The sequence below is a fragment of the Limulus polyphemus genome, unplaced genomic scaffold, assembly GCF_000517525.1.
Source record: "Limulus polyphemus unplaced genomic scaffold, Limulus_polyphemus-2.1.2 Scaffold1847, whole genome shotgun sequence".
NCBI lineage: Eukaryota > Metazoa > Arthropoda > Merostomata > Xiphosura > Limulidae > Limulus > Limulus polyphemus.
The window spans coordinates 163,723-171,504 of NW_013667457.1; the positions used below are offsets into that span (position 1 = coordinate 163,723).

Below are 7,782 nucleotides of genomic sequence, written 5' to 3' on the forward strand. Positions count from 1 at the left end.
CTGTATTTTTGTGCGACAGAAATACAAAGCGTGGGGCACGCGTATACCCCATTCGATTTTCTTACTCATCGGGATCTCTACCAGCCTACCCTCAAGTTGAAATTCTTTTAGGCAGGATTAGAGTAAATTAATCTATGAGACCTTGGGCGTGATCAAGCACATCAGTCGAAAGTGTTTGACCTCCTGAGTACAAAACTGTAATTAGATCTCAAATCGGTCAAGAGATGACGGAGCTATAAGTTAAAAGTTTGTACTTGAAAAAAACAAGAAAAAACTCAGAGCTGTTCTATGAGCCGTTCAGCCGCGACTAAGATTCTGACATTCTTATGTAATATAAATAGATTATTTGACCAACCTAAACTGGACTTCTGAAAAGCTAACGTTGTAGTCATCACCTGGACACGTGGTTCAGCGGTAAATTTAAGGACTTACTACGCTTAAATCCGGGATTCGAGTCCTTGCTGCGGACAGAACGCAGATAGCTCATTATACAGCTTTGCACTAACAAAACAAGAACGTTTTTTTTTACTTTATTTGTTAGACTTTAGTTATAAATAGAAGACACTAAAATACAAACTCACCACCAATCCTGAGTTCAGATGCTACTTGAGCTGTACCTAGTTGATTACGGACAAAACACTGATACATTCCTTTATCTTGCCTCTCTACTGGGAAAATTCGAAGCCCGTTACCTCCAGTTAGATGAGCTCTATCGTTCCACTGTAGAGGCATGTTGTCTTTCTTCCAATCTATCGATAAGATCGGGTATCCAGAGTAATTACAGTTAAACGACGCTGTTTTTCCAACATCTACAATCTGGTATCGAGGATAAATCTTGACAGACAAGGGTGCTATTAAGATAAAAGTAAGACCCCCTTTAACACAAAGAACCAAAGAACACACAAAAATAAAAGCAATTTACAATCGATTGTTGTTGTTGTTATCTTCTAGCGTTTTAAGCAGTTCGTACAAGATAACAGTTTGAGAAGAAGCTTTAAATTAAACGTATATCAATACTTGATGGTCAATCTCAACATCCACATTCGGCACTAAATTTTAAAAACAAGCTTTCTCTTCTTTTATCATGCATTCGGATTTAAAAACAAAATCGACATGAAATTATTCCAAATCGCTGAATTTCGTCAATGCAAAGAAGAAAGTAAATTGTTACACGATTTGTTTTACTAGAACAACGCGAAATGGTTAACAAGATGGATGATGTATAACTTTATTGACTTTTTACAACGAGCTATTTTAAGTAGGGTAAATACACGAGTAATTTCCGGAGACTAGAAATTTCGGATAAAAATGAAAGACAAACAACTTGAAAAATAAAACTTAATTATCTAGCAAAACATAACTGTTCTAAAAAAAATTAACAAAGTAATTACTAAAAAGAATATAAAAACAAAAACACTCTTAACAAAATGACTAGGTGCCATTTCAAAACAGTTCAAATTAGTGACGTAGTTATTGGGGCGTACAGGGCAATCGTCCCCTTGGAACGTTGTAGAAAAACAGAATTCGGAAATTAAAAAATTAAAAAAATAAACGCTCCCTTAGATCAGCTGGAAACGTATTGCTAGCACGTGCATGAATGTTATTTAAAGTTAAGTTTAGTGACGTTTAATTCTTGTACCCGGTATTTGAAAAAAATTCAAATGTCCCCCGCCCTCCCCGGAAAAACATTCTATGTGCGCTGTAGGTTCAAATATTATAAGCTTCTAAGAACCTATGAGTAAAAGCATAAGAAAATACGTTATAACACCACATTTGCCATAACCATTTAACAGAATTAAAAAATGAATCTGTTGTATTCGTATCAGTGTGATGCAGCCCCCCAGTGGCACAGCGGTATGTCTGCGGACTTACAACGCTAGAAACCGGGTTTCGATACCCGTGGTGGGCAGAGCACAGATAGCCCTTGTGTAGCTTTGTGCATAATTAAAAACAAACAAACAAACAGTGTGATGCAATATAATAAATGACATAAGACCAAAATGCTATAAAGTATGTAAATTTGGAATCAGTGTTTGTTAAAGAACGAATTTATTTTCATTGTTAAATGCCTAAAAAATAAAAAAAAAAACGTCCGCTTTTAACCAAGAATTATAAGAGAATACGCTATTGAAATATATTTCGTTAAAGAAATAAGTAAGCCGTTCATTTATAAAGGAAATGGCAACTGAACTACTAAACAATTAATATAATTATGCAGTTAAACACTGGTAGAACTGAAAAAAAACAACAACAAAACATGATCAATGCTTCAAAATTAAATACCGTTAAATGTGTTTGTTAGTAGTTATGCACAAAACTACACAATAGACTACCTGTGCGCTGCCAGTCACGAGTATAGAAACACGGTTTCTAGCGTTGTAAGTCTGCAGACATACCCCTGTGCCACTGGGTGGCTATTAAATGTGAAAAAAACTTTAATATTTAATATTGTTTAGGGCCAAACTTTATACTAGATTAAATAAAGGATAAAAAATACCACTTAATCATATAATACTTTAAGTGTCGGTTGAACTAAAAACAACAACAAACAATCAGTAACATTAGTAACAGTAAGAAAACAACAACAAACAATCAGTAACATTGGTAACAGTAAGAAAACAACAACAAACAATCAGTAACATTAGTAACATTAGAAAACAACAACAAACAATCAGTAACATTGGTAACAGTAAGAAAACAACAACAAACAATCAGTACATTAATAACAATAAGAAAACAACAACAAACAATAGGTAACGTTGGTAACAGTAAGAAAACAACAACCGCTGTTAAGTTATCTTTATAAGATTTAATTTATAACGCTAAAACCCGGTCTTTGATATCAATTGTGGGCACAGCAAAGATAGCCTATTGTATAGTTATATGCTGAACTACAAACAAACAAAGTTTTCACATACTGGATATAGTGAAAATATTGTTTTGATAAATACTGCTTTATATATTCGTATTTTAAAACGATTGGTTAACATCATAGTTTTATAATAATCTGTAAACAGTCCCATGGAAAGATGTTTTTTCGGAATTTATCGAAATCCAGAAGTCGTTATTATTAAAAGAGCTGAAGACCCCTGAACAAGAAACGTATAGGAAAACACTAGAGCAGTGGTTTCAGGCTCGCGTACCACTTTTGGTTTATTTTTAAATCACAAACCCAGGCCTAATTTCTTTAAAAAAAAGATAAAAGCCAAGTAACAAAAATTCATATTTTTAACACATACCTATTAATGTGAATGATTGTTTTTTTTCTGGCACGATTGAAGAATATGTGGTACCATTTTTGTCAATTTTAAGGAATGAAAATACTGGCGAGTCTATGTAAGTAGAGGGTGAGTCTATAAGTGAGGAGAGTAGTATGTATATGTACGTGGAAAGGTCAGATAGGGCTTATTACAAATTGTATGATTTTTAACATTAATCGTGTCGTGTACCACTGACATTAGCTCCACGTACCACCAGTGTTACGAGTACCAAAGTTTGAGAATCCCTGCAGTAGAGAGTACTCAAATGTGCTTTTTAACTATTGCGTCCTCTATTTCTTACGACATGCGCGTCAACAATTCCATCAAGTTTCTGTGGGCATGCGAGAATGCACATCTGTTTTTTTTTAATCAAGCCCATACGGGCTACAGCCCCAGAAGTTACCAACCGTCTTTCACTAAGATTAAACGCTTCTTGGGTCTGAGCTCTGGATCCTTCCCAGCAACGCCTCTGGGTTAAAAATGTATTCAACGCTCATCACTTGACACAAGATTTAGATTGATTATGTTTGTTACTTTGTGGTTTCACTAAGATTAAACGCTTCTTGGGTCTGAGCTCTGGATCCTTCCCAGCAACGCCTCTGGGTTAAAAATGTATTCAACGCTCATCACTTGACACAAGATTTGGATTGATTATGTTTGTTACTTTGTGGTTCGTCTCCTCACTTGTCAGTACAGAAAAACCGTAGTTCTGAAATATTAGTTAATATATAAGTAATCGTTCTCTCCTGAGAGTAAAAGCTGTAGGTCAAGCCTAAATATGACAGCATAAGATCTAAGTATAGGTTATAAACGTCAATTGAATATGTGCCTTAGTCTGCTCATCATTTACTATAGAATAGGTATAGATTAATAGCAATGTTTTAGTTGGAGGACAATATAGTATGATTATAGGTTGGTAACATGCTAATCAACGCTTAGGTTTCTTACTTAATTTATTCATGTAATGGAAATGTAAGTCTGTCTATGTCCGGTTCTTTAGAACAGATTGAAATGCCAGAAATTACACGTTCAGACAACTTATCTGAGGCAGATATGCATTGAAACTCCCAGATAACACACATGTACTCCATTCACCTGAGACAGATACAGTTTGAACTTCTCAGATAACACATGTCTACCCTTTTAATCTGAGGAAGATATAGGTTGAACCTCTCAGATAACACACATGTACTCCATTCACCTGAGACAGATACAGTTTGAACTTCTCAGATAACACATGTCTACCCTTTTAATCTGAGGAAGATATAGGTTGAACCTCTCAGATAACACACATGTACTCCATTTACCTCAGACAGATACAGTTTGAACTTCTCAGATAACACATGTCTACCCTTTTAATCTGAGGAAGATATAGGTTGAACCTCTCAGATAACACACATGTACTCCATTTACCTCAGACAGATACAGTTTGAACTTTTCAGATAACACATGTCTACCCTCTTTAATCTGAGGAAGATATAGGTTGAACCTCTCAGATTACACACATGTACTCCATTTACCTCAGACAGATACAGTTTGAACTTCTCAGATAACACATGTCTACCCCTTTAATTTGAGGAAGATATAGGTTGAACCTCTCAGATTACATACGTGAATTTACATATGTGAATTTCCCTCACCTGAGGCTGAAACAGATTGAATCTCTCAGATAATAATAATACACGTCTACTCCCCTCATCTAAAGCAGATAAGTTAAACATCTCAAATAATACACGTCTAAGCCTATAGTAGAAATAACTTTGGGTAATCGATATTTTTCAATTAATCTAACATTTTCATATGACGAAAGAAAAGGCATGAAATTCAACCGCCAATGAAATTCCTTCTAGTAATATGATCTTACAGCATGTCTGAGGTTTAAATCTAAGATAACCTAACACGTAATATAGAGTCTAAATTAGACCACCAACTAGCCTGCTACCTCAAACCAGATGATAACGGCAATATACAGTGCGCTATAAAAGTACCTGATAATGACAAAACCTGGTCGAAACGTTGTACATTTGCTGTTATGTTAAACTTATATTAAAGTTTTTCTTCATTACCCATTCATGCCGTCTCCAACCATTATTAGTCTCAAAGTGGGTTCCTCGTCATCGAAACAGAGTCTAAATGTTAGTTTCTCTACGTTTATCCCATTCCTGGCTTATGTTCGTTTGTCCACTAATGGCTTACTTCTTCCGCCAATAAAATGATAAGTTTCAAGTGTAAAGATTTGTAGGATGTAAATGCAGTAACTATGTACAATGACAGTCAGTGTACATTTAAAGTGTTAGTTAGATACTTTTACCTGACACAACCAGCTCGGTATCAGAACTTTCAGATCCCAGGTTGTTCCTCACCACACAGCGATACTTTCCAGTGTCTTCAGCAGTCGGTTTGTGTATTACCAATGTTCCATCCAGTAAAGTAATCGTCTTTCCACCTGTTAGCCTATCATATCCACCATGTGCGTGCTTGAACCACTCGTACGTAGGGACAGGAGAACCTTGCGCAGCACATGGAATTTCAACCATTTCTCCCTCAACCGCCAACACGTGTCGTTTAAAATCTGTTAACCTTGGAGGCATGTTTACTGCGTCTAAAAGCAACATCAATATATATACTTACAAACCTGTAGCTCAAAATAAAACTCGTCTTTTTAATTAAGAAACATCTTTATCGATATTATTTTACACTTGATTTACACATCACTATAGGTTAATAAAAGTAATGTTTTGATACATGTCGTGACCCATGTTAGTTTACCTCTCATTCTTTTGACTCTAACCCTTTTTATAGAAGTATAACCCATAATCACTACTTAACCTTCGAAATTACTCTACCTTCCTTAAATTTTAACTCGTTTAATTTCAGTTTCCTTTTTTTTTAAATACCAAACTTTCTAAACATTCTTTTTTTTTCTTTTTTGAAAAATATGGTATAATGTCTACGCCTCCTATACGAACGTAAGATATAAACCATATAATCATATATATATATATATTAAAGAGTAGTGCAATACTTTGTTTGTTGTTTACTTGTAATTATGCACAAAGCTACACAATGGACTATCTGTACTCTGCCCATCACGGGTATCGAAACCCGGCTTCTAGCGTTGTAAGTCCGCAGACGTACCGCTGTGCTACTGGGGGGCGCAGTACTTTGTATTTATTTTAATACGGGGTCAATCAATGTGGCGACCTCGTAACCATTTTGTGCTTGCTATAGTTTTCATGCTATAACTTTTAAATTAGTAAGCGAATGTTAACGAAATTTGGCAGATTATCAGTAAACATTACAATGCTTTCATACGCAAAATATATAATTTTTTTATTCAGTCGTAAGGTTTGTAAATCAGTGTTTCTCTCGTGCTTTTTTTTTCTTTTCACATCTTGCCTATCTATAATGCAAAGTAATTGTCACTTGAAGATTAAAAATATTTTTATGCATCAGAAAATTTTGAAATTTCACATGAGAAATATTTATAATAACTATCTGCTACCGTTCCTAATTTTGAACTACTGACCCAGAAGGAAGGCAAGCCAGTCACTCACCATCAACGCTACAGGAGTGACTGTCATTTCATAACCCATCCACAGCTTAAAGTTCGTGGAATATTTTGTATTTGTATAAATGATAATAAAAAATAAGTTGACACGTCTAAATGAGATTTTTTTTCTAGTTAGTTTGTGCGACGTTTCGTCTGGCAGTGTTACAATGAAACGCATTTATCCAAGTTTTTCCTATCACGTCTTGCGGAACAACACTCGTTCAAATATTTTGTATTATCACACGAATTCGAACCCGGTTCGAAATTCGGTGGTCTACCAAAGAACCCACCCGCGTTCTAAGAAGAGCAGTGATATTGGAATAAGTCTACTGTAATGAATCGCGTCAGCAACATAATAATATGAATAAAATAATCTCTATGTTACAGATTCATATATATATATATATATACCTAAACTAACATGTAAAAGCTAACATTGTTACGCCTAGTTGTCACCTTTAAAAAACACCTTTATAATTTTAGCAATAGACCAATAATTGCATACCAATGTTTTTCGGTGCTGAACACAAACCTTTATCTGTTTATTTATTGCTTGCCCATATTTACTTAAACTGATAACAAATTAAATAAGTTGCGTGTTTACAATATGTACTTTGATTGGGGGTGGTATAATTGTAGTAATTTTTATTACCGGCATTTATTGTATTCCGATTGCAAGAGAAAAACATTTACAGAACTTTCGCTATCTGAATGTTTGTTAAAATGGTTATTTAAAGTTTGTTTGTAAGTAAGCACAAAGCTACACTATGGGCTATCTGTGCTCTGCCCACCACGGGTATCGAAACCCGGATTCTAGTGTTGTAAGTCTGCAGACATACCGCTGTGCCACTGGGGGAGGTTATTTAAAGTTTGTTTGTAAATGAGCACAAAGCTACACTATGGGCTATCTGTGCTCTGCCCACCACGGGTATCGAAACCCGGATTCTAGTGTTGTAAGTCCGCAGACAT

At 35.2% G+C, this 7,782-nt stretch overlaps 1 pseudogene across 1 annotated transcript in view; it reads right to left on the reverse strand.

Moving 5' to 3' along the window:
• LOC106465139 overlaps positions 1–7,782 on the reverse strand; it is a 148,005-nt pseudogene that overhangs the window by 70,764 nt on the left and 69,459 nt on the right. The window contains exons 5-6 of the transcript XR_002611899.1: positions 5,572–5,862; positions 582–851 (exon numbers count right to left, since the gene is read on the reverse strand). The product of XR_002611899.1 is annotated as a Down syndrome cell adhesion molecule homolog (transcript). The remainder of the gene's footprint in view (positions 1–581; positions 852–5,571; positions 5,863–7,782) is intronic.